The 8,073-nt window shown below is 37.7% G+C and overlaps 1 long non-coding RNA gene across 2 annotated transcripts in view; it reads right to left on the reverse strand.

Annotated features, from left to right (window-relative positions):
- The window catches only part of LOC111667260 (uncharacterized), a 39,602-nt gene that overhangs the window by 7,553 nt on the left and 23,976 nt on the right, over positions 1–8,073 (reverse strand). For both annotated transcript variants that reach the window (XR_002761661.2, XR_015438266.1), the window contains exons 3-4: positions 1,146–4,175; positions 654–762 (exon numbers count right to left, since the gene is read on the reverse strand). This is a non-coding gene — a long non-coding RNA (uncharacterized LOC111667260). The remainder of the gene's footprint in view (positions 1–653; positions 763–1,145; positions 4,176–8,073) is intronic.

Genomic DNA, 8,073 nt, shown 5'->3' on the forward strand with positions numbered 1-8,073 from the left:
TGTTCCTCCAAAACGAGTAAATCTGCCATTGTTATGATTTGATAACTGTCAAAGCATCTGTTTAAATAAGGGAATGAGTAAACATCTGACCAACCACAGTGCAACAATGATTATCTCACTAGATGCTTTTAATTGTTGTTCCAGTTGTGTCACACCCATCGGAAAAAACAAAAAACAATTACACAATTTTGCCATGAGTTAATTTGCAAACACACATTTCTGCTTGTATTTGTTATTATTTCAAATTTTAATGTGCAATAATTAGATGTCATGTTAGGCTATTTAGCCTCTCATATAGTTTTATTGTACAAAAAAGTGGTATCAGTAAAAAACGTGGGCTTTTTTAAAATTCAAATTTTTTTTATCTTGTTTTATTCGTTTTAAGAATCCGTTTTGATCTGTTCTAAATATGTGACTGTTTATGTGGAGGTTTGTTTAATAATTATTTTCTGCAACGCAAATCTCAGATTTGCGTACACAAGCTCAGACCTGACGTGAGATCTGATCGTAGCTTCCGCTCACGTCCAAATTGATAAATGCCGAAGCTTGCGTGGAAATGGTCGTACGCACGGTTTTCTGCCGTACGTTCGTTTGATAAATGAGGGCCAATGTACCTATCATTTAGGCTACAAGAAGCTGACACATTAACTTACCCTTCTTGAGAAATTCCGAGTGTGAGGCTCCATTTAGTTTGACGTACTTCTTCTTTCCTTTGTACTGTACTTTGAACAGCATTGTTGAACAGCTTTAGACCTTCCACAACTACATACAACACAAACATACAATTAGTGCAGTTAGCCACTAGCAACGTAACTTCGGGCGGGAGTCGGAAGCTCTGAAGTAGCTTCGGTAAAGCTAGCCACCGGGAGAGATTAGCTTATTTTAAGATAGCTAACAAATGAATTCTGTGTTTTTCTTTGTCAAATAACCTGCTTAACCGTGGCTAACATTGCAAATGCAATATCAATTCTGATAAATTAAACATTTGCAGTGACTTTACAACTGATATAGCAAGTTAGCTAAACTACATTGAAAGCGTGTTTGCCTCCTTAATGTATTACCGTTAAGGTTTTTAGTTATTTACGGATTGAAATGTGAAAAAAATATTCCATGCATTATTTATTCACTTTAGTTTCTTAACCCACCTGCAGTCCCACGGGGCTGTTGAGGCAGACGTCGTCGGTTAGTGAGGTGGCTGCACTCCGGCAAAATGAGGGCTCAGATCATGCGACTGGATTCAACCAATTAGAGGGCGAGGAGCATGATGACGAAATCGAAACCTAACTCTTGGTGCGGCCGGGAAAGACTCAATCAAGAAATAGACTCTCAGGGAGTTTATCATTGTAAAATAAACACTACAATAACTCCCCACTAACACTATACATAGAAGAACACCAGAGAGAGATTATGGTGCAACCTGAAAAGTGTACTTTGGCCCATTTGACTCCAAAGTGTAAAATCTTCTACTCTCGTCATCAAAACTCTGGTAAACTGGGATTTTAACACTCTGGCATTTGCTGTGTAGGAACATACTATGACAAAGTTACTCAATAAATGTTTGTGTAAATGTGTTTTAGGTGGATACTGCTCCTGAAATTCAGCAATCACCCCCCACTGGAGGAAGTGACCTTTCAAAAGAGGAGGCCAATACTTCTAAATTTGTGACTATGTCCAACCCAGATGTTATGACCGCGATCATATTATTGTAGGTGGTTTGTTGTATATGCGTGTGTGTGCCCTGTGTTCCTGTTTTCTTATTTGTATGCAAATAGGTGTGTGCCGCAGCTGCGCCGTCATTGGGGGAAAGGCTCTGCGCCCTGGTCGGTGATTGGCTGCCTCCTCGGTCACCTGGTATATAAAGAGCCAAGATGGCCACCGGCTCACTCTCGTTCTCCTCTTCTCCCAACTGGCCACACCGTTGCAGCGATTCAGTTTTGTGTAGTTCGTTGTTTCATTTGAGTAGTAAGGGTGGCCTGCCAGTTTTGTTTCTCTGTTTTTTTCCTGTTTATTTAGTTAGGGAGGTGAGTTGGTTGTTATTTGTTTTCCTTTGGTTAGATTAGTAGTTTATTTTCCAGACAGGGTGATTATGTTTGTTATGTTGGCCTTAGTCCACCCTGAAGCCTAAACTCAATATTTATTTTCTATATGTTCAGAAGAAACTTTTATGTAAATAAATCATTTTCTTTATATTCAAACTAATCTTTGTTGTGGCTACTTGGGACTTGGGGGAGATGGGGCCAATCCATGTTCTGTCCTAGGCCCCCCTAGACTGGGGCATAACACAGAATACATAGTCTTCACAGACAGTGAGCTTGAACAGGTGCGACACTCCTACTTTGAGCAGAAACGGCTGGGGACTGAGCACAATGTGACCTTATCCAAGGAGCTCTTCTGCCGACTCATAAGAAACACTATGACTAATATGATCTCCATCGCAAGAGCCACAGAGGACTCCAGATACCCCACCACACATGAGGTGAATGCCATGGCAAAGCGATTGGTGAAGTACTATCCAATGATAAAAGACAGGTCATCAAACAGTGAGTGGGTGAGTAGATTTTTGTCACTTTTGCATAATGTGAATACTGAGATTTAGATCATTTCTATTCATACAGTGCTAAATCAGACAGAAAGTTCAAATGGAGCTAGACATTGCCGAAAGCTATAATTACAGTATAAGAAAGCTTGAGCCCCTAACATCTTTTTTGAATGTTTGCTATGTATGCCTTGCAGGAGCATGTTGCCAAAAGCTCAGGAAGAGACTCTTAAATGTCAGAAGTCCAAGGAAGGCCAAAGGTCCTCCTTCAAAGAAACCACGACAAGAAGTCAGTTCAGATGTTTCAACTACTGACTATGATGGAGATTCCAGTGCATCCACCATTATTCTGGAACAGTCACCTGTTAGTCCCATGGGCATCCCAGTAGATCTGTCACCTAGAACCAGCACCCCAGCAAAGAACCGGGACAGCAGTGATGAAGAATGTATGTATTGTGTTAAATATAATTTGTAAGTTTTACTTGTTAGTTTGGAAATCTCCCCTTTCCACCATAACGTCCCTGTAATGTCTTCAGCTTGTTCAGTTGATGTCATGGACAGCCAGAAAATCCAAGCAAGACACTACAAGACCCTCCAAGAAATGTACAAGTCAAAAAAGCCAAACAAATCTGCGGTGACTCATTTGCTGAACCTAGAATTTGAGTCTCGAAGACGCTTCATCACCTCTGATGTTTTAAAGGAGCAAGACAGATCAACAAAGATTCTAGAGGCTTAGCCTTGTTTTAGAGAACTGGATCACGTAAGTAATGTTGGTCCCACTTAGTTCACAATTTCAGCTCTTCCAAGGACTCAGTTTAGCATGACATAATTGACATAATGTTCATATATCTTACACATTATAGATTTTTTTTGAAGAACATTAGTCAACAGAATGTATGACAAGAACTTTTTTTTTAGTCATTTTTCTTTCTTTATCTGAATTTGACTATTTTTCAGGTGCTGGATGAGCTGCAGCGAATCCTCCAACCGACCAACTCCCAGTACATCTCAGAGGTGCAGAACAGATGGAAAACCTTCTATTTCAAGGTCCAGTTTTATGGAGTGATGAAGAAGGCCATGAAGCCTCCTAAAACTTTGAATGGAGGTGAAGTCACAATACATTGACTTGTTAATTTTATATAATAATGTCTTATTATTATATATATTATTTATGTAATGTTATGTTACAGTTATTTATGGTACCACCTTGTTTTGTGCTTTTTTCATTAAACCAGTCACTGCTCTTTCCATCCAACACTATGCCACCGAAGAAACTGGGCTCAAGCAGCGAGGCTCTTTTCCATATCCTTGCGGTGAGATTTACAGACTTACTGAAACATTTCATAATATATGTTCCAGTTTTTCAGGCATACATTTTATATTAGGTTTAGTAACTTTTAGATAAACTTTTATCATTTCAAAAGGTCTTAAGGGGAAGTGTGTAGAAATGCACTTTGGGTAGGTCATGTGCAGGGCATAGTAATATGCCATGAGGTAGAGAAGTCCCTCATTAAGTCTGTCCATGGCGAAGGTGGTCACTGGTGCGTTTCCAATGGCGATCATGCAGTTGTCCTCAGAAACGAGCAGAACTGGAGAAGACGGGTCGCTGCCGCATGAAACCATCAGGATCCTCAGAAGTCTAGATGACACAAATCAATGAAGAAGATTAGAAAAACATTACAAATAACATAAACTTTGACCTGGAAAAGAACATTAGCAAAGCAGCACATTTTTAAATTAATTTATCTAAATGATTTAACTGATTCAGATAGTCAGATAAATGGTTAATATCAGATTCGGTAATCGGCCAGGTCAATAATCAGCCCACCCATGGTACACAGTACATGTAAATATATATGTTTTTTACTTATACTTTTGACATTGAAGTACATTTACTATAATATCAGATAAGACCTCTACTCAAGTACTATTCATATGGGTAACTTTACCTTTTACCAAAGTCATATTTTAACACCTTTCCTTTTATTCAAGTATGACTTTTAGGTACTTTATTAAAAAATACTGTTCAGCTGTTATGTTCTTCTCTCAACTACATTTCATCAGCTACATTGTTTGGGACAAAATTCCTCAATAATTTTTTTTTTTTAAGTTATTTTTTTGGGGGCTTTTTGTGTCTTTATTGATAGAGCAGTGGAGAGAGACAGGAAATGGGGAGGCAGAGAGAGGGGGAATGACATGCAGCAAAGGGCTTGTCGGATGCAGGACTCGAACCGGGGGCCAACTGCAGCGAGGACCAACTGAGCTATACGACGCCACCACAGCTAGTTTCAATAAAGTTAGTACTAAATTAAGTAGGCTACACTACTGTCACTAACTTATCTGTCTAACCATTTTATTATTGGGGTATTATAAGGTTATTAAAGTTGATGAAAACAAAATAATATGATATCGAAATAATTCATGTAAAAAATAATTTCAGTTAACTGAAATAAAAATCATGTGGCAACCCCTCAGGTTTATATGGTGTCCCTGTATATAAAACTGTAGCCTATATAAAGTAGTTAAACTAGCTCCACCTCCAGCGGCTACGACAGCAACATGCTGCTTACACACTAATGCGTCACTATGAATTATTTAATGATGTCATATACATTAATATATCAGTCACTAATTTGCCTTTAATATGTTAGCTACATTTTGCTGCTAATACACATTTACTTTTACTTCAGTAGAATATTTAATGCAGGACTTCCTTGTAATACTTGTATTTTTACATTGCTGTATTGATATCTTTACTTAGGTAAAAGATCTGAATACTTCCACCACTGTCATATTTGGTTGAAATGTGACAAACGTGGTTATAAATTTTTTTAAAAGAATATATTATCCTCATGCTTTCTGACTTTTACCATAACTTTTGTAAAAATACCATATGACCTTGTCAACATCTTTGATTCCCTCTACAAAAAATCACACTCTTTATTAACCATGTAATTACAGATTATCCGTGCATGCCATTAGTTTATGTTTAAGCCGTCTAAATAGAACAACATTTCCATTCCTATTTCTGCTTATGTTTCATATGTTAGGTGTGAATGAGATTAATGATGTCTTTTATACCCTTTATACCCTGGTACGTTTCCCTGTCTAGTGCCAGCAACCTTATTTCTTTTTCATAAAGCCTATGGACAATTTGGCCAGTATGTGCCCCATTTTTATTGAATTGACTGTGAAAGCTACATGGGACCCAGTGAGACAGCTCCAAAAAACTGTTCTTCCTGTAAAGCTGAATTTGAAATTGACAAAAACCTAAGGGCTGGATCTTACTTTCTTGTACTAAGTCTATCAACCCAAATAGTGAATATTTTCGGAACATTCAAATATGGCCAATCGATGTTAAATCATCGAGCTGTCACAAAAAGATCGTCAAGGGAATATATGCAATATATGCTTATGGTTTGGCAACAGGAAGCCAAATATATCACATTTTAACTGCTTTTGTCTCACGGCTCAAACAACTGGAATAGACTGGAATTAAATGGGGGGGACTCTGAAAACATGTAGCATACAAGCAAAGTTTATTCACTCCTCTGCTCCACAGATTCAGTTGCCTGCCCACCCTGAAAAATACAAAGCAGTTCAATGTCAAATACGGGTGTGACCTTTGAGAACAGAGACAGATCATTTCCGGGATGCTATGCTAGCAACACCTGCTAATCCAGTAATGGGTGTAAAAGGCCCATCCCATCTGATGGAACTTGAGAGCTTCAACATGATCACTGGATTTGTTCCTGAGTACCAGCTCTGTGTCTGCCTAGGTGTCACTAAACAGATTACATCTCTGTGGCTAGACAGTAAGCTCCATCATGAAGACTGGTACCTAGGCTCCAAGGTCAGTGACATGGACCAGGAAATGCTGGCCATTAACCCACCTGTGGAGATCACAAGGTTCTTTCAATATGCATTTGTTGATCCACTTGTCAGCAAGTGTGCGCAACTAGGGACCACTGTGGGCAACATCCACATTTCTATTTGAATCATTTAATGGGACTTTGTTTAAATTCTTCAATTGAACAACATGTGTGCCAGCTCAAATGGTGAAGAGATTCCTTAGGTGGAGGGATCTTTCAACAAAAGAAGGGACTACAATGGCAAATGCAAATGACAGCATGAGAAAATAGTTTGCAAAACTCCAAGGTAGCCTTGGCTTAACAAAGAAGTCAAAGGAGTTTCAAAATAATGTCAGAAGTTTTGGCCCAAAGAAAGGTAGCACATCTGTGTTGCAGAGGATGGCATTTTTTTCACAGGAATGACAGTTCATTCAGGTTTCATTTGTAGTAGTTTTGTTTATCTAATATAATACAACTCTTAAAAAGAGAAACAATTCAGCTGTACAGTTAAGTGATGGAACATTCTGTGAAATTATGACCCTGGTGGATTTTACATATAAGAATGGGGTCTCTTCTGCATCCACCACAAATAGCTTTTGTGTTTTAGTAAAAGAACTTGCAAAGAGTGGACGAAAGGTTTGTAGAGATGTTCAGCTAAATATATCCTCCACATTTACTTATCTCAAGCCAATAATGTATTTGCCATGCATCCTTAATCACTCCAACATGAATGTGTAATGGTTAGGTCCAAGGACAAGATGTTTGTCATTCCACTTACAAACAATGGTGAAAGGGACTAAAAACTAACTGAATCTTGGGGAGCTACTTCTAGCTTTCCAGAAGCAAAAGTTTTCCAGTTATTGTTTTTCAGTAAACCTGTTTTATCGACATAAGACATTCAAACAATGTTCTCATTTATTATTGCAGTGAGTGAACTTCAAAGTTCTTTGAATGCCACATAGACATTTACTTCACATTTACTTGTCTGCTGTAGTGTGTGTGATGCCACCTGCAAAATTACAATCTAGCGGCTGTGCAAACCTTTAACCAGCAGAACAATCACTTCTTCTTGTGTGCACACCTCTATTTTATACAGTTGATTGAAAAATGTTATAAATGGGCTTATTATCACAGTAATACATTTCAACACTTTCAAAATAAATGTACAAGTAATGTACAGAAACACTTTGTATTAAAACATCTTTAATATGCTCTCAGTGCATTAATACAATGATAATTTTGAGTATACATTTAAAAATATACAAAAATATTTAACAAAAAACCCTAAGTACACTGTAGTAATTACACTCTTTACAACTTTCACTCACAGTATATTTTTAGAAAGTTTACTATAGTACAATTAGTAGTAAAAGTGTGTTAAAAAATGGTATTATGATAGAATAAGTGCACTTAAAAATTACATTCAAATGTAATTAAAAATATACTAAAACTTCAGGGGATTAAAATGTGTATTTCTAAAATATGCTTTCAGGACATTTTTTCAATGATAATTCCGAGCATACATTTTTAAATACACAAAAAATATATTTAACAAAAAAGTTAAAGTAAGTACACTTAAGAAACAGAGCCAAGAGACCTGGGGATGGATGATCTAATCTCCGGGGCAGAAGTCGCCGACGTAGTGAAACAACTGCGCGGTGGCAGAGCCCCGGGGGTTGATGAGAT

This window comes from Seriola lalandi, unplaced genomic scaffold, assembly GCF_002814215.2.
Source record: "Seriola lalandi dorsalis isolate HSWRI2012SDOR001 ecotype SW California unplaced genomic scaffold, Sedor1 jcf7180002054687, whole genome shotgun sequence".
Lineage (NCBI taxonomy): Eukaryota > Metazoa > Chordata > Actinopteri > Carangiformes > Carangidae > Seriola > Seriola lalandi.